Source organism: Chrysochloris asiatica, unplaced genomic scaffold, assembly GCF_000296735.1.
Source record: "Chrysochloris asiatica unplaced genomic scaffold, ChrAsi1.0 scaffold00049, whole genome shotgun sequence".
NCBI classification, from domain to species: domain Eukaryota; kingdom Metazoa; phylum Chordata; class Mammalia; order Afrosoricida; family Chrysochloridae; genus Chrysochloris; species Chrysochloris asiatica.
Genome location: NW_006408567.1, coordinates 16,441,096 through 16,460,523, shown reverse-complemented (window position 1 = coordinate 16,460,523; position 19,428 = coordinate 16,441,096). Strand labels below are relative to the sequence as shown.

General features: G+C 40.3%; 1 protein-coding gene and 1 pseudogene across 1 annotated transcript in view; one reads left to right on the top strand and one right to left on the bottom strand.

Annotated features, from left to right (window-relative positions):
- Positions 1-19,428, top strand: part of HLCS (holocarboxylase synthetase (biotin-(proprionyl-CoA-carboxylase (ATP-hydrolysing)) ligase)) — a 266,102-nt gene that overhangs the window by 100,171 nt on the left and 146,503 nt on the right. The gene's annotated exons all lie outside the window — the stretch shown is intronic.
- Positions 8,105-8,418, bottom strand: LOC102840309 (annotated as a pseudogene).

The window sequence follows — 19,428 nt, the reverse complement described above, 5'->3', positions numbered from 1 at the left end:
AACAATAAAGGTCAAGCCAAGTAGCAGTTGGTGTGTGATTTTGGAAGGTCTCTGGATAGTGCTAAGGGTTAATAACCTAAAAGTGCCACAGAACGAAGGCCTGGTGATTTGCTTCTGTAAAAGATTACAGTCAATCTCAAATTCAGAAGAGAGAGAGCTCTAACACTGGAGACAGCTTGGGATGACAAGAACTGGTGACGAGCCCAGCAGGCTCCAGCAGCAGCAGAACTTGGAGGTCGTAGCATGGAATGAGGAAGCCACAGTGGGCTTTCTGACCTACAGAGCAAGAGAATTGAGTGTCTTTGAGTAGGCGGCATAGTGACAAAGTGAGGTGCCTCCAGGCACTGATCAGTGACATTAAGAAAGACCTGTACCATGTGTCTAAGCAGGGAAGAGGCCAAATTTGAGAGCTAAGGCCCAAATGGAGAGAGAGGCCAGACTCAAGAAGGGCCTTGAGGCAAAGGTGTGCTGGTGGACGTGGACAGAGAAATCACTGTCTTGATAGAAGAATTGTACCCTGAGATTTTCCTGTTATTTCCAAGTTGATACTGATGCTGAATATAACCTATTATTTCCACAATAAATCTCATGATTGTGGGAAAAAAAAAAAAAAAAGATTACAGTCAAGAAGACCCTATGGAGTATAGTTCTCCTCTGCAACACATGGGGTCACTGTGAGTTGGAATTGACTTGAGGGCAACTACTTTAGTTTGGGACTTTGAAAGAGCTGTGTTCTGTACATCATAGACCTTATGGACCCTGCCCCGATAGATCAGTCTGCTACAAGCATCCTAAGCAAGCGAAAAGGGTGATGTGAGAGCACGTTCATTCTGGAAATGGGAGTCTTTGAGACTTTGGTGTACTTTTGGTCCCTTGGTGTAGAATCCTCTTATCCACACAGCTGCACAGCCTACTTGAGGTTCTCTGTCTCTGCTCAGATGTTCCTGTGGTGGGTGGCTCCTGACCATCACCCCAGGGGCACCCCCTGTCTGCTTTATACATGGACTTCTCAGCCCTGCATGTATTGTATGATTTGTTGTCTATTTCCCTCTACAGAATTGAAGTATAACAGGGCAGAACTTTACTCATTGCTGTATCCCAGAGCCTGGAAGAGTCAGAGGAAGACTCAGTAAATATTTGTTGAGTGAGTGGATGCATTTAAAAACACATTTAATGCTATTTGATTGTTTCCTCCCAATCCTGCTTTCTATAAGAGATCAATCTTTCTGGTCGATTGTGGTGTCTTTTAGAGATGAGGTTCGGTCATTAGGCTATAATCCTAGCTTTATACTTTAATGCTTAGCCAGTAGCTGCTTTTGGAAGTATCTGTGTTTTGGAGATATATCAAAATAGATTCCAGATGGATGGAAGAATTCAATATAAAAACATGCAAAAGGAGAAGAAAACGGTGAATATTTATTCATGCTCTTGATGCAGTTGTTGTTGTTAAGTGCCGTCAAGTTGATTCCGACCCATAGTGACCCTGTATAGGGTTTCCAAGGAGCCACTGGTGAGCTTGAACCACTGACCTTGCAGTTGAAACAACTTTGCAGTCTGCCTCATCCCTTGATGAAATAGGACTTCTTTAAATTTAATGACAATGAAAGGGATTTCTATGAAGGCTTTTGATGAAATATTTAAATGTTTTAATGAAATACTTAAAATATGATAATATAATAAAGTGGAAAGAAAAGACAAGGTCCCAAACTAAAAGGCAGCCAGTTTAGAATTGGGCATTTGTGGAGAAAACAGAGTCACTATGCTTTGATTCCAGGGGAAATATCAGGAAGTAACTAGAACTTGGGCCACTGAGATGCCATCATGGGGGGTGGAAGCTCTGAAAAACCAGGGTTCCTCAGGGAGGGCTCTGGATGTTTAGGGTGGCAAGGTAAGGAAAGTCAGTGCCAGGGCATTGGAATATACTTACCAAGACCTAGCCTAGACCCAGGAGTTGGAGTCCATAGATGGTGCACATGATATATGTGCTTAACTGTTAACTGTAAAGGTTAGAGGGCTAAATCTACCCAGAGGTGCCTTGGAAGAAAGGTCTGGCAATTTACTTCCAAAACACTGACATTGAAAACCGTATTGAGCACTGTTCTACTCTGACACATAACGGGTCACCATGAGTTGAAATTGACTTGGTGGCAACTGGAAAGAGTTTAGATGAGGTGGTATCGTTAAGGATTCCTGATAGCCTAGTGGGTTACGAGTTGGGCTGCTAACCAAAAGGTCAGGAGTTCAAATCTACTAGCCACTCTGTAGGAGAAAGATAAGACTTTCCCATAAAGATTTATATCCTCAGAAAACCTATGCAGGCTCGGATCCAAATGGACGGCACACCACCAACAACAGCCAGCTGGCATCACTGGTAACTTTGTTAGAATCCTTCAAGTCATCCCAAAATAAAAGGCAAAGAGACTGTGAATGACTGATGAGCTGCTTGGTAACAGAACTAGTGATACCAGGGGATAGTGAGGAGACAGCTTCTGCATACCTCCTACTGCCATTCCCCTACCACCACCACCACCCCATCTACACCTGTAGAAGAGGATAGAACCAAGAGACAAACAAGAAAAGAGAAAGGATCTTCAAGAGTTTGTTCATCTAGTTTGGAAGTATCACTGAAACAAAAGAAGTGAGTTGGCTATGATGAACAAAAGGTAAGCAATCCTGAGAACAAAGCTTTAAATAAATACCCTGTTAGCAAAGACTTTTGAAAATATCATTTGATATTCAGTACTTAAAAAAAAAAAAATGGAGTTCTGATACATGGTGGGACATGGATAAACCTTGGAAACATTGTGCTGAGTGATTTAAGTAGACACAAAAGGGCAAATATGGTACGATCCCACTTAGGTGAAATATCTGGAGTAGGCAAATGCAGAAACGAAAGTGTTTTAGTGGTTACCCGGGTCTGGAGTCCCTGGGTGGTGCAGACAACCTGCTTGTTGACTAACTGAGAGATTGGAGATTGAATCTACCCAGAGGCTTGGCTTTTGTTCTTCACCCTAAAAATCCGCTTTTGGAAACCCTACGGAACACAGTTCTACTCTGACGTACATGGAGTCTCTATGGGTTGAAATCGATACAACAGCAAGTAGTTGTAGGGCCTGGGGGAAAGTGGGGGGGATAAGGAGGTATTGTTTAGGTACAGTTTCTGCTTGAAGTGATGAAAAAAAATTGGAAGTAGACAGGGGTGATTGGTTGTACAACATGATGAATATAATTAATAATACTGAATTGCACACTTAAAAATGACCAATGTTTATTTATATATATATATATTTTTATCACAATTAAAAAAAAAACTTTCTCTGGCTGTTTTTCAATACACATAGCCTGCATGTCTCAGGTTTTCGAGGAGGGGCACTCTGATAGGTGTAAGTTGCAGTTAATGTGGCACCATGCAAACGAGAACCACCTGTGTTAATAAATTAATTCGTTAAGGGAATCAAAGTTTGAAACTACCAGGGAGAATTACATGATGTATGTATGTGTGTGTGTGTGTGTGTATGGTTTTATGTGCTAGTAAGTCAGCTCCTTTGCGCAGGTTTTTCTGATGTCAGAATACATTAGCCATTTCATGCGCTGGCTCCTACCCACCTCATAAGTAGAGGCGAGAGAACATGATCCCTAGATGTGGTTTTCTCTTAACTAGGTGATTATTGGTGGTGGGTGCTATTTGGGCATTCATAGTGTTTTTCTCCCTTCTATTTTACTTGTTGTTGCTGTGGGGGCTGTATTACATTGCCTGATAATGTACTTCCTAGAACAAGTTACATTTTAATGCTTTTTCAGTGTGTTAATTGGGTCTGGAGGGTTTCAAAGGACCACGATTGGTGTGATGGGTTATTTATGTCTTTCTAGTCCTTATAAGCTAGGGTATTTAATATAATCGGAGACAAAATTTATTTTTGAAAGTCTCACCTAAGATTTTTTGTTTTGTTTTGTTTTTCCACCATTTGTCCCTTAAAAACAAAGCCCTTTTCACAACCTATCAGAAGGGTGCTGTCACTCTAGGGCACTGTCCTAATACTGCAGGAACCTACCACGTGGTCCTAGCCTGCCTTTTACCTAGTGATTCTTTTCTAGTTTGTTGCTACTATTAGCTACCTGGTGACCTTGTACAAAGCAGAATGAACTGCCTGAGCCCGCATCTGCTTCATGACTGTTGGCATATTTGAGTCTAGGCACTGTAGGATAAGTAACTGGACTGCTAACCAAAAGATTGATGGTTCAAACTCACCAGTCGCTCCTCGGAAACCCTATACAGGGTAGCTTTCAATCAGAACCAACTCCATGGCATTAAACAACAACAATGACTCCAGAGTAGTAATTTTCAACCAAATTAAACCCATACTTCCTTTTAAAAAACAACAACAACAACAACAAAAAAACCCCAGCTTTATTGAGATATAATCCACATACAATTCAACCATTTAAAATGTACCATTGAGTATGTGGTGGTTTTAGTACATCCATAGTTGTGTACTTATCACTACAATCAAATTTAGAACATTTTCACTATCCCCCAAAAATCCCTGTACCTATTAGCAGCCCTTCCTCACTCCCCACAGCCCCTCAACCCTAGTGAACCACTTTCTGTCTCCATAGACTGCCTGAATAGGGCACTTTGTATAAATGGAGTCATAAAAAATGGGGTCTTTTGAGACTGGCCTTTTTCACTTAGCAAAGTGTTTTCCACGTATATCCATGCCTCTTTCTGTAACAAATCTTTTGCATTGCTATCTTTAATCTTCTCATATTAAATTCATAGATTATATAACCTATCGAGAACACTTTCTCTCTGACCCTTCACTTTATCAAACATGATATTCTTCTCCAGTGACTGGTTCCTCCTGATAATATGTCTGAAGCATGAGAGATGAAGTTTGGCCATCCTGGCTTCCAAGGAGTACTCTGGCTATGGAGGGTCGAAGAAAAAGAGGAAGACCCCCAGTGAGCTGGATTGGCACAGTGATGGCAGTGATGGGCTCAGGCATAGCAATGATTGTGAGGTTGGCCCAGGATCGGGCAGTGTTTCATTCTGTTGTGCATAGGTCTCTATGAGTCGGTACCAACTCAATGGCACCTAACAACAACAACAATCAAGAAAGCACACTTAAAAGTATATATATATATATATATATATATATATATATATTTATTTGTTGTTGTTGTTGTTGTTGTTAAGTGCCGTCGAGTCGGTTCCGACCCATAGAGACCCTGTACAGGGTTTCCGAGGGTGTAAATCTTTACGGGAGTAGAAAGCCTCATCTTTCTCCCGTGGAGCAGCTGGTAGTTTCAAACCGTTGACATTAAGGTTCGCAGCCCGATTCGTAACCACTACGCTACCAGAGCTCCTTCATATATATATATATATATATACATATATAATAAACATAATGAAATGGAGAATAAAGTAGTTGAAATAAAATAATGTGCAACTTAATCTGTGCTCAAACCCAAATGTACAAAATGTATTGAAGCTGTCAGCTGCCACACATTTTCTTAAAGTCTCTGGGAGCATGAAGACTGCTCATTTGTCACTGAGACAGATAAGGACATGCTACTGCGTTGGGTGACCCAGGGGAGATACTGAAGACGACTTGATGTAACAAAGTGCAAAACGACTCTTTGGGCTTTGTTTCGACTACCATCTTCCTTCAATTTACATGGTAGGAACAACTGTGGAAAGTTTAATGTATAATAAAACTTGACAGAGAATATTTTTGTTTGTTGTTGTTAAGTGCTTTTGAGTTGGTTCCAACTCATAGCAACCCTGTGTAGGGTTTCTGAGGAGCGGCTGGTGAGTTTGAACCACTGACTAATTGCTAATTGCAAGGTCAGTGGTTCAAACCTACTCGCTCTTTAGGAATCTTATGTACAGGGTTGCTGTAAGTCAGAACCAACTTGACACTTAACAATATCAGTTTAATGTGAACAGAATCCTAGTGGCACAGTGGGTTAAGCATTTGGGTCAAATCAGACGGTGGCTTTCACGGGATCTGCTGGGCCAGCTAAACTCAAGGCAGAGGTCAGCTCATAAGGTTGTAGTGATTGTTTTCTGGTATTCAAAAGGAGTCATTATAGATTTTCTTGAAGGATGCAGGTTGTCTCTAGGGCTTGTTATGAAGAAGTTTTAAGAAAATTGAAAGGTGCATCGATGATAAAAAGGTCAGGAAAGATGCACTGAGGAATTGTTTTATCTTCATAACAATGCACTTGCTCATTCTTAAAAGCAGCAGGGGCTGTCATACGAGATTTTCATTGGGAAACATTACCCCATCCATGCTATGGCCCCGTTGGACTTCTTTTATTCCTAAAACTAAAAGAACGTTGAAAAGGAGTTGAGTCCCTTGAACATGCCAAAATTGCTGTTTTGACATGGTATAATTGAAAGAATGCAGAATTCTTTGAGGAAGGGATAGAAAGATGAAAACACTGCCTTCAAAGTGTATAGACCAAGACTGAGGATACAGTGAGAAACAGCAGTACCACATTTTGCTATTTTTGTTTAATAAAGTTTTCTGTGATTTTTTTTTTGTTTGTTTGTTTAAAAAAGTTTTCTGTGATTTTGTAGGAATACTTTTTGACTTACTCTCAGGAGTCAGAGAAAGACTCTTGTTCCCCAAGGACAAATGGGAATCCCGTTGTCAGTGGGAAGACAGAGTCCCTGGTACCCGGCATGAAGTGTCTAGGGTAGCTGTCATTTATCTGAGTTGTCTGGTAAATCTAGCTGCCCTCCCCTGGGGACTTGGGGCTCACAGGTAACAGGGTCAGCTGACCCTGCCAGGAAGAATACACTTCTGGTCTCATGAAAGTACAGCCTCCCTTTCCCACTGAGAGAAGAAAGGAGGAACCCTCAGTCCAAGGGCTTGTTGTACCTCTGAGGGAGCTCACTCAGAAACTTCCAGCTCATCCTGTTTCTCTCTTCACAGCTACACAGCTTTCTTCAACTTCAACAATAGCTCATGGAAAGGATAAAATCACACTTTAGAAACAGAGAGCCGCTTAGGAAAAATGGAATTGTTCTTTTTTGTTTTGTAATCTGTTATTTTTTAATTATCTTAAGCCTCAGCATTACATAATTTACAAATTTGTGCTGATACCTCCTCTACTTTACTTCCTTCTAATGAATTGGTCAAACCACATAACCAATCACAAATGTACAGCTTTAAGTGCTTTGGAATAGCTGTTTAAAGACATTCTGAATAGCAACGTAGTCTTAGTAAAGAACTTAAAAGCAAAGTTCAGCTTGCTACTATATCTCATCATGCTGATTTTTGAAAGCATCTGACCTTATGGATCATCTATAAAATGTGAGAAGTGTGAAATATTCTTTATTTAATACCATACACAAACCACACTGAAAGGCCTTTTGTTAATTAAAAGGTAACATTTTTGATACAGGGGCTTTTAATTAGATTAAAAGTTAAAAGCAAAACAGATAAAGTGGCCATTGCTACCTTATCTCCTACCCTTGTGTTTGAACATGGTGATAAATACATACTCAAACAGGGTGAGACTTGTTGTTCCATGAGGCAGTGAAAAGATTTCTCCAGTATTTAAATATATGAATATACTGTTATATAAATCTAAATATAAAATCAATCTCCTATAGGTTGTGAGAAGACATTCACCATCTTTGTGAAAAACTGAACGTTACTAATCCAGTGTAGCCTCAAGTCTAACCATATTGTAGGGAAAAGCAGTGATAATTCTTGCTGAACTGAAATTTCTGTCAAAATTTTAAGAGTCTGATCACTGTCATTTAACTCAACCAGTCTTTTATTTGGAGTCCTGGTGTGGTGCTGTGGGCTAATGCATCAGACTGCAAAGTTGTTTCAACTACAAGATCAGTGGTTCAAGCTCATCGGTTTCTCAATGGAAACCCTGTACAGGGTTGCTATGGGTCGGAATCGACTCGACGGCACTTAACAACAACAACAATCTTTAATTTAGGACTGTCCATAAAAAATTCTATCAGCCATTCATGATCTAAATTCTGGTGTATGAGATCAATTTAAATATGGTACATGTAAAAAAAAAAGTCACAAGACAGTCCAATATTGTAATAAATAAAGCAATGCCCAACTATTTACTCATTAGTCGTTTTCTTGAGATAAACTATCAAGTTTGCCCTTTCTGCCTTCTTAATGATAGCAAAGATCAGTTTTGTTCCAGGGATGTACTTTTTGGGATTCTCCAAATATTCCATTTGTGTGTCCCTTCCCCAGGTGATGCCTTTGCTATACTGTCATCCGTGTAAGAGAATCCAGGGACCTGACCAGTCTTCTGCCCAAACAAACCATGCAGATTTGGCCCGGTCTTGTGCTTGCCTCCCCTTTCCACAGTGTGGCACTGGGCACACTTCTGAGCAAAAATTTTCTTGTCTTTCTCAGCATCACCCATTCTGATTTCTGCTGAGCCTTCCAAGGCCTAGTGCTCACCACTCTCTTGTTAGGTGAGACACCTCAGAAGGCAGATGTCCTGCTCTCTGGAACCATTTTTCAGTCTCTTGGTAAAAAAAATGCCATGAGAGACCAAGTTGCCTCCTCTAATGCATCTTTATTGTAGGGGCAACAGTGAGCTTCACAGGCTGCCCTGCTGGATCCAGTCTGTCAGCCCAAAAATCACTTTGAAACTGACTTAGAAACCATCATGCAATAAATATGGCAAATGTAGTACCACTTTCTCTTTTTGTTTTAATTTTCAAAATATGCTCTTAGTTAATTGTTGAAATATCTTGCTTTACTCTGTAGACTTTGGTACCTATATTTAGTCCAAAAGGTTTTTGTGTATATGTGTTTTAATTAATTTTGTTGTCAGGGCTTTGAACCAATTCATTCTGGTTCAACTCCCTGCTGAGAATTTGCATTTCTACCTCTGACATACTAAATCAGGATTTCATTTTAACTGGATCCCTAGGTGACTCTTATAGATCCCAGGTGCTTCTCTGGGTCAGGCTTTTGCTGAAATGAAGAATCTGATTTAATAGATCTGAATGGAAGTGTGGATTCTAAGCAGGGGGTAGAACCTAAATGACCGGGTACAAGGCCCTGATTATTGAGAATCTACACAGCCAAATCATAAGGAGCTCTGGTAGTGTAGTGGTTACGAATCGGGTTGCGAACCACAAGGTCAGCAGTTCTAAACTACCAGCTGTTCCACGGGAGAAAGATGAGGCTTTCTGCTCCGGTAAAGATTTACAGCCTCGGAAACCCTGTACAGGGTCGCTATGAGTCGGAACTGACTCCACAGCACATAACAACAACAACAACCAGCAAATCATACACCAATTCAACCATGTCTACATGTGTAATTCAGTGCCAGTACAATTTTATCTGAGAGGAAATAGAACAACAAGGGTAGGTAGTTACAGTTAAGTGCCGTCGAGTTAGTTCCAATTCATAGCGACCCTGTGTAGGGTTCCTGAGGAGCAGTTGGTGGTTTTAAACTGCCGATCTTGTGGTTCGCAGTCCAGTGCTGATCCTACAGCACCCCACCACGAGTCCAAATCTATTTATCAGAGGGAAAAATGTAAGCCTCCAAAAATGATAGCTATAGGAAGGTTGCTGCTGCCATTTATTTTCCTAAACCACAAAGGAGAGTTAGCACCCTTTCTATAGTTCTCCTTAGCTTGCCCTCTCTCCTTCATGTTAGAGTAAAATGGGGGGTGAAGGAAGAAAGAAAGAAAACCCAGTGTAAAACCCGATGTGGTGTATAGTGGTTTGCTATCAAATTACCTCCAGCTCACGCGACTTCTTGTATAACACATTGAAATGTTGCTCAGTCCTGCTCCAGCTCCCTGGTCTTTGTGGATGCTGTTGGGTCAGTCCATGTCACTGAGGGCTTCCCGTGCCATGCGGGATTTCCTGAGCCAAGACCAGAATCGACTACAGCTACAGATTAGTGTGTGTGTGGTGTATACAAGGTAGCTTTGTAGTTGATGATACATACTGGACTGTGAGAGTGCAGTAGCTCCAGAGGGTAAGCACTGGATTGTGAACCACAGGTCAGTGGTTTGAGCCCGCCCAGCAGCTCTGCAGGAGGAGGAGGGAACTTTCTGCTCTGGTAGAAGATGTAAAGCCCTCAAAACCGACTCCACAGCACTTCACAAGACACTACCCTGCTCAGGACTTCTTACAGCAAGTGAGTTCTCACATTTTAATTTGTCAGTAATTAATAGCACTTTGTACAAGTCAAGATTCATGATTGCAGAAACAGAGTGACTTATGTAGTTTAAGCAAGAAAAAAGATGTGTCAGAAGGTTGGATGTGGAGCGGGGCCTCAAACCAGTTCATTCTGGTTCCACCCCTGCTGAGAATTTGCATTTCTACTTCTGTTATCCGCCACTCTTCTGTCAATTTGTCATACTGAGATGGCTTACATGTTGTGATACCGGAAGCTATGCCATTGGTATTTTAAATAGCAGCAGGGTCACCCAGGTGTCCTGGTGTGACGCTGTAGGATAAGCACTTTGCCACAGGTCCATTTGAACTGCAAGGTTGATGGTTCAAACTCATGAGCTGCTCCTCAGAAAACCTATACAGGGTTGCTATGGGTCTAAACTCACTCGATGGCATTTAACAACAGCAAGCTCACCCATGGTTGATAGGTTTCAGCAGAGCTTCCAGACTAAGACAGACTAAGAAGAAGGTGAGGTGGACTCCCTCTGAATATTAGTCATTGAAAATCTTAAGAATAACAGCAGAATATAGCGAATTGGGCTGCAAACCGCAAGGTCAGCAGTTCGAAACTACCAGCTGTTCCGCGGAAGAAAGATGAGGCTTTCTGCTACCGTAAAGATTTACAGCCTCGGAAACCCTGTACAGGGTTTCTATGAGTCAGAACGAACTCCATGGCACATAACCACCACCACCACCATATCAGATATAGTGCCCGAAGGTGAGTCCCTTGTGTTGGAAGACACTTAAAATATGACTGGGGAAGAGCTACCTCCTCAAAGTAGAGTTGACCATGATGACACAAATGGAGTAAAGCTTTTAGGACTGTCATTTGCTGATGGGACACAACTCAAAATGAGGAGAAACAGCTATAAGCACCTATAAATAATCAGAATAGGGAATGTATGAACTATGAGCTTAGGAAAATTGAAAGTTGTCAAAAATGAAATGGAACACATAAAGATTATATCCTAGGCACTAGCTGAAATGGACTGGTATTGACCATTTTAAAGCTGACAATCATATGGTTTACTATGTTGGGTATGACATATTCAAGAAGAATGGCATAGCAGTCGTTGTCAACAAGATCTGTCTTGAAGTCTGTGATACGATAATATCCAAAGGCCTACAAGGAAGGCCAGTTAATACCATTATTATTCACACCAACCACTAACACCAGTGATGATGAAATTGAAGAATTCTATCAACTTCTTCAGTCTGCAGTTGATCAAACATTCAGTCAAGATACATTGATAATTACTGGTGATTGGAATGCAAAAGTTAGAAACAGAGGAAGGATCAGTAGTCGGAAATATGGCCTTAGTGATAGAAATGATGCTGGAGATCGCATCATAGAGTTTTGCAAGAACAATGACTTATATATTGAAACTACTTTTAAAAATACCGTTAAAGTACTCCTGGCATGGCACTGTTGAATCAGTTTTAAACGGCAAACTATGAGGTCAGCAGTTCAAATCCACCAACTGCTCCTTGGAAACCCTATACAGGGTCGCTGTGAGTCGGAACCTACTTGATAGCACTTAACAACCACAACACGCACATGGACCTCACCAGATGGACTACACAGGAGTCAAATTAACTACATTTTTGGGAAGAGATAGTGGAAAAGTTCCATATCATCAACCAAAACAAAGCCTAGAGCTGACTGGAACAGGATACCAATTCAAGTTCAGGCTGAAGCTGAAGAAAATTAAAACAAGTCCACCAGAGCCAAAGTAGAACCTTGAGCATATCCCACCTGAATTTAGAGATCAGCTCAAGCCCACATTGAGATGCATTAGACACTAATGACCAAAGATCAGAGCTGTGGGATGGCATCAAGAACATCATGCAGTAAGAAAGCAAAAGGTCATTAAAAGACAGGAAAGAAACGACAAAAATGGATGTCAAAAGAGACTCTGAAACTTGCTCTTGAGCATAGATAAGCCAAAGTAACTGGAAGAAATGAGAAAGTAAAAGACCTAAATAGAATTTTCAAAGGGCAGCTCGAGAAGATAAAGTATTATAATGAAATATGCGAAGACCTGGAGTTAGAAAACCAAAAAGGAAGAACATGCTCAGCATTTCTCAGGCTGAAAGAACTGAAACAAACTTCAAACCTTGACTTGCAGTATTGAAGGTTCCTATGTGGCACTGTAGGGAAAACACTGGAATCTAACTGCAAGGTTAATGATTCAAACAAACCAGCCATTCCTCGTAAACTCTCTACAGGGTTGCTATGAGTTGCAATGGACTTGACTTTACGGCACTTACAACAACAACAATAACATAGGCAAAGTATTTAATCGTGTTGGAAGTATCAAAAGAAGATGGAAGGAATACACTGAATCACTGTACCAAAAAGTTGTGGTCAGTGTTCAGCCATTTCATATGATAAAGAACTGATGGTACTGAAGGAACAAGTCCATCCAAGCTGTACTGTACTCATGCAGAAAACTAGACTTCAGGAACAGAAATATTTCAACAATTTGATGCAGCACTAGAGATGCTTATTCATCTATGCAAAGAAACTTGGAAGACAGCTACCTGGCCAACTGATTGGAAAAGATGTATATTTGTGCCCATTCCAAAGAGAGGTGGGCTAATGGAATGCAAAAATCATCAAATAATATATTTAGTATTACATACAAGTAAAAATTTATGATAGATACTTCAAAATGGCTACAACAGTACATTTACGGAAAACTGCTTGAAATTCAATCTGGATTCAGAAGAGGATGTGGAAGTAGAGATACCATTGCTGACATTAGATGAATCTTGGCTGAAAGCAGAGAATGCCAGAAAGATATTTTCTTGTGCTTTTTTGACTATGTAAAAGCATTTGACTATGTGGATCATGACAAGCTATGGGTAACAGTGTGAAGAATGGGTATTCCAGAACACTTGATTGTGCTCATTAAAAACCTGTTCATAGACCAAGAGGCAGTTGTCAAAGCACAACAAGGCGATTCTGAATAGTTTAAAATCAGCAAAGGTGTGCATCAGGGTTGTATCCTTTCATCATTCTTATTCAATCTGGATGCTGAGGAAATATTCCAAGAAGCTGGATTATATGAAGAAAAATGTGACATCAGGATTGGAGGAAAAGTCATTAACAACCTGTGGTATGTAAATGATACAACGTTGCTTGCTGGAAGCGAAAATGTTTACTGATAAAGTTCAAAGACCACAGCCTTCAGTATGGATTGCACATCAGTATAAATCAAACAAAATCCTCACAACTGGATCAATAAGTAGCATGATAAATGGAGAAAAGATTGAAGTTATCACGTCTTCCTTTGTTTGGATTCACAACCAACACTCAAGCAGCAGTCAAGAAATCAAATGATGTATTGCATTAGGCAAATCTGCAAAATACGTCTTTAAAGTGGTTAAGGGCAAAGATGTCAGTTTAAAGAATAAGGTGTGCCTGATCTAAGCCATGGTATTTTACCACCTCATATGCCTGTGAAAGTTGGACAATGAATAAAGAAGGTCATAGAAGAATTGATGCATTTGAGTTACGGTGTTGAAGAAGAATATTTAAAGTATCGTGGACTGCCAGAAGAACAAACAAGTGCGAATTGGAAGAAGTACAACCAGAGAATGCTTTTTAGAAGCCAAGATGGCAAGACTTTGACTATCATACTTTGGGACATGTTATCAGGAGGTATGAGTCCCTAGAGAAAGGGCATCATGCTTGGTAAAGTAGAAGGTTAGTGAAAAAGAGGAAGATCTTGAAAGAGATGGTTTGTCACAGGGCTCAAATGTAACAGAACTGGGCAGTGTTTTGTTCAGTTGTTTATAGGATCATTATGAGTCAGAACTGACTCGACTGCACCTAACAACAACAACAACAACAGATATACTGAATCGGAATCTACATTTTAACAAGATCCCTAGGTGATTCTTATGCATACATAGGAATCATTTCAGAGCCTCTAAAAATTACCTGGTAGCCTTGTTAAAGTATAGGTTCTGATTTCCCATATATCTGGGGTCAAAAAAAGCAAATTCTCAGCAGGGGTTTGAACCAGAATAAACCCGTTCATAGCTCTGATGTTGAGTTGTTGTTGTTAAGTGCCATTGAGTTGGTTCCGACCCATAGTGACCCTGTATAGGGTTTCTGAGGGCAGCTGGTGAGCTTGAACTGCTGACCTTGCAGTTCAAACAGCTTTCCAGTCTGGTGCATTAACTCACAGCGCCACACCAGGACTGATGTTGAGTAGCTCACACAATTAAGGGGAGGCTTGGGATGCAATTAAGAAACCGAAGGTAAGCAGAGCCAGAATTCCAGCTGAAAATGTGTCTAGGTGGTACGCTGCTGGCCGTTTGGCTCTGATCATCACTGCCACTGCCCTGTTCTTCACCCCAGCAGGAATTCTAGACTGTTTCCTGCTTTTCGCCACTCTGGGTGTGTCCCATGAGGGCCTGGGCTCTCAGAGCCATGGGTCTGTAAGAGCAAGTCTCCAGGTCATGGATACCCCACCCAGACCCTCAAAGGGCCATTCCCCCACCAATGGGAAGGAGGTGCAGAAAGCTGCCTTTCATTTGAGCGGGTAATGAGACTGTGATCATATTTAATGACTGCACAAAATAAACAAATTTAGTCGATTTATTTTACCTTTTGAAGTAAGCACATTTTACATGTAATGCATACATCTTTGTGTTTAATCTCTCTATAAATAGTACACAAGTTAGCCTATTGGCACACACAATTATTGATTAATTGATTGCAGACGAAAAGGCCTTTTTCCCCCCACATCTACATTCCCGAGAACCCGTGGTTCTATAAGTGGGTTTTATCCCCCAAACTGGACATATACCAAACTACTTTAGTTCAGCATTTTCTGGGTCATTGTTAAAATAACATAGTTTAAATGAAATTTATTCACAGTGCTGTTATATCAATATATTCTTTATTATTTTAGGATTACCTTTCCATGTATAACAAGAATGTTGTTATTGTCTTCATAGGGATTTTATTATTACCATTCTAAAATGGCCCTTTTATTCCTTCCCCATCTCCATTTTCTCCTTCATTAACTAAGGAGTAAATTAGACTACATTTAGCTAATGTCTGCCAAATGTTATTTTTAGAAGCCTTCTCACCTCTTTCTGCTCCTCTGGGATTTCTTTTTGCTTTCCTCAATTCTGTTTTACCATCTCAAACATTGCAGTTGTGATCAATGCCCTCCCTATATTAGTGCAATAATTAAAACTGAATATTTGTATACTCTTAGGATAGGGAAGGCCTTTCTAAGTTAAAAAACAACAACAAAAAACAATGAAAAATAATAAAAGAAAAAGGTTTGGCAATAATAGCAAAACACTGTGTATTAGACAATACTGTGAAATAGACTGATGGAAAGAAAATATTTGGAACATAAATAACAGTGGATTACTATTTCCGGGATACAAAGAAAATTTTACAACTCTAAGTTGGGCAAAGAAAGGAAATAATCCATTCACAAATGAAGAAATCAGATGGCAGTAAAATGTAAGGAAAAAATTTGAATTTCATTTTTAGTCAAATTGATATTAATACATAATTTTTGCTTGCTAAATGAATGAAGATGAAATTATTTTGGCAAAGGTACAGGGAAAAAGGGCACTCACGGGCCATATTGACCTATCATATTCAAAAATTCTCATCACTGGACCAATAAACAACATTCTTGTTAATGGAGAAAAGATCAAAGGTATCAAAAACTTCATTTTTCTGGATCATCTATCAACTATCAACTATCATGGAAGCAGCAGTCAAGAAATCAAACAACGTATTGCGTTAGGCAAATGTGCTGCACAAGACCTTTTGTTCAAGTGTTGAAGAGCAAGGATGTCAGCTCGAGGACTAAGGTGCACTTGACCCAAGTCATGGTATTTTCAATAACCTCATATGCATGTGAAAGTTGGACAGTGAATAAGGAAGATCGTAGAAGAATTGATGCATTTGATTTATGGTGTTGCAAGAGAATATTGAAAGTACCATGGACTGCCAAAAGACCAAACAGATCTGTGTTGGAAGTGCAGCCAGATTGTTCCTTGGAGGCCATGATGGCCAGACTTCATCTCTCATACTTTGGTCATACTGTCAAGAGGGACCAATCACTGGAGAAGGATACCATGTTTGGTAAGGTGGAGGGCCAGAGAAAAAGAGGAAGACCCCCAGGGAAATGGATTGGCAAAATGTAGCATCAGTTGGGCTCAAGCATGGCAACAATTGTGAGGTTGGCCCAGGACCAGGTAGTGTTTCATTCTGTTGTGCATAGGGTTGCTATGAGTCAGTACCAACTCTTATGGCGCCTAACAACACCTTTAAAAATGTGCATATATTTGATCCAATAGCTTAGTTTGCTAGAACTTAACCCAAGAAAATGAAGTAGGTTTAACTATATATATGCTGGATGCCTGTTGCCCCATTGTTTATCATAGAAAAACAAAACAAATAATTTCAGTATGTAATAATAGAGATTAGATATTTGGTTAGATATTATATGAGAGGGCTTCAGAAAGTTCATGGAAAAAATCCGGCATCTTTCAATTCCATTTTTTCACGAACTCTTTGAAGCCTTCTTGTCTTGTTGTTGGGTGCTGTTGAGTCTGTTTTGACTCCTGGCATCCCATGTGACGAGTAGAGTAGAACTGCTCATAGAGTTTCCTGGGCTGTATTCTTAATGGGAACGGATGACCTAGGCTTTTTCTTCAGGAGCTGCTGGCTAGCTTTGAACCGCCAGACTTTTAGTTGGCAGTTGAGCACTTTATTATTGTGCGAATAAGGCTCCTAAGTATTATATAACTGTAAAAAAACAAAAATATTTAAGAACAGTACCAACAGTATGGCTCAATTATTGTTTTTAAAAAGTAAGTATACATTAAAAGAAGAGGAGAAAGGTTTACAATAGTAACAGAGTGTTTTGGGAGTGGACTGGAGGTGGTAGTTGTTTTAGGGAAGAAAGATGAGGCTTTCTGTTCCTACAAAGATGTACAGCCTCAGAAGCCCTATACAGGGTCACTATGAGTCGGGATCGACTCAAGGGCAGTTAACAACAACAGTTGAGTTATGGGAGACTTTTTTTTGTTCCTTCTCAGTGATTTTCTAAATTTTGTAGAATTTTTGTGCAAATATTTATTGCTTCTCCAGAACAGGAAGAAACAATAAATCCCATTGAAAGGAAGAGTTTTTCTAAAGACAGTGAATGCTTTTGGAATATGGAATATTAGGAAGAGCCACTTCTTTACACTGGTTTATTTGTTCTTCTAGCTCAGAGAAATCCTCACTATTTGGAGTTTTAATTCAAATGTTATTTTGGTTTTCCAATCTTCCATATGTAATATTGTAATTACAAATTGCTTTTGAGAAGTGTTTTATTGAAAGTAACTTGGGTATCAGTTAGTTAGCATATGCAATTCTAATAAATTTGAGACCTATTGGTAGGGTACTAAATATGTCTACTGTCAGTGTTGCTACAACTTTTTGTGTGTTAGCATTATGAAATTCCTCTTAAAGGAGTCATAGAAATAAGGCTGCTGAAACTCAGTTGACTTCGTTTCGATTCTAGTGTGTTGCTACAACTAGTTTGCATTGATCACTTTTTGTACCAGCGCCTATGCTGAACACTTGATTTTGTAAAAGGAAATGATATCTTCCTTCCAAACCTTTATGTTGATTTTTTTTTTTTTTTAATTTCTAGTCTCGGGTACCAGTTGTCTACTCTAAACCCCAGCTAGTTTTGCCTGTCCCTAAGGTTTGTTTCTGCCTGGAACTTTTCAATAACACAATGATTGTAATTTAATTTACAAAAGAGAGAAGTATAATCATTTTGAATTGGGGCAAGGGTGGCATTCAAAACATCACTATTTACAAAAGGCTGGTGGGGCATTGAAATTCATTTAAGTTGAATAGCTGAAACATTGAATTAGTGAGACTTTATATATATATATGCTAGAGAAATGGCAGGAATTGTTCCTGTAATGGCTTTTTTTGAAAATCTCCTTGCATGCTAGAAGTTGGAGAGTCTGACGTTGTTGGAGCAATCAAGTAGACAGGGCTTATTGACAGGAATGCAGTTAAAGAACCACATGGAGCTGAGCTGTTTGCTTTCAGATTTAGCAGTTGTTTAGACAAGCAGGACTCTTTATTCTTGCTCAGACCTGAATTTTCTGGGACTCAAGGTTGAAAATTAAAAGGGGAACGTAAGAGGGGGAAAAAAGTTCTTTCTCGACTTAGGTTTCTTGGTGGTATACTGACTTTCCTTCAGAATTTTCTGTTTCTAATGGAGCAACTTCTTCTCACCCTGTGTAAATCATGTGTGGTGGTGGCATTAGACCTCCTCATCTAACTTGACTTGAGGGAGGGAGGATCAATATCAACATCAGCCCCAGGGTGATTCCTCTGAAGCTGAGATCACATGTACCTCCTCTCTCTAACCTTTTTACCAGTTCTGACACCAGCTGTGCTGCCCACAGTACTCTCTACCTCTCTGTTTGGTTTGCCAATTTATAGCATTGGTTAGACAGAACTCACAGACCTTACTGATAGTTTACAGGATTTATTAGGAGTTATTGTTCAGTGCTGATGAGTCCCAACTCATAGCAAATCTGTATAGGGTTTCCAAGGAGTGGCTGGTGGGTTTCAGCAGCCGACCTTGTGGTTCAAAGCACCCTTAAAGTCCAGCGCATTAACCTACAGTGCCACACCAGAATTCCTTATTAGGAGTGACTAGCTGCAATTCCAGATCAAGAACAGCTCAGAATATAGTTCTATGATCAGAAGAACTTCTTCTCGGCCATGCCCACAAGCAGACCATTCTCTAGTCCTCAGCCCCCTCAGCCTGGTCTCTGTACTGCTCAGGCAAGGGTTATGAAGGTCTTTGTTGTTATTGTTTAAATGTAGTCAAGTTCTTTCCCACTCATAGTGATCCTGTATAGGGTCTCCAAGGAGCAGCTGGTAAGTTTGAACTGCTGACCATGTGGTTCAACCCAACCTTGCAGTCCAGTCTTTATTCCATAGCGCCACACCAGGACTCCTTAGAGGTCTTTAGCTCTGCCAATAAGTGCCCAAGGACACTTTACTCCACCAAGAAGCATCCTCCCTGGAAAGTGCTCAGCTCTCTCATTCGTGGGTCAGCACACCCACTGCAACTGCCTTGCTCTGTGAGCCAGGAAGCCCGCTGCACCACCTCACAGCTCTCTCCTGGTTCTGCTGCTGCTGCTTGCCATCTCGAACCATTTC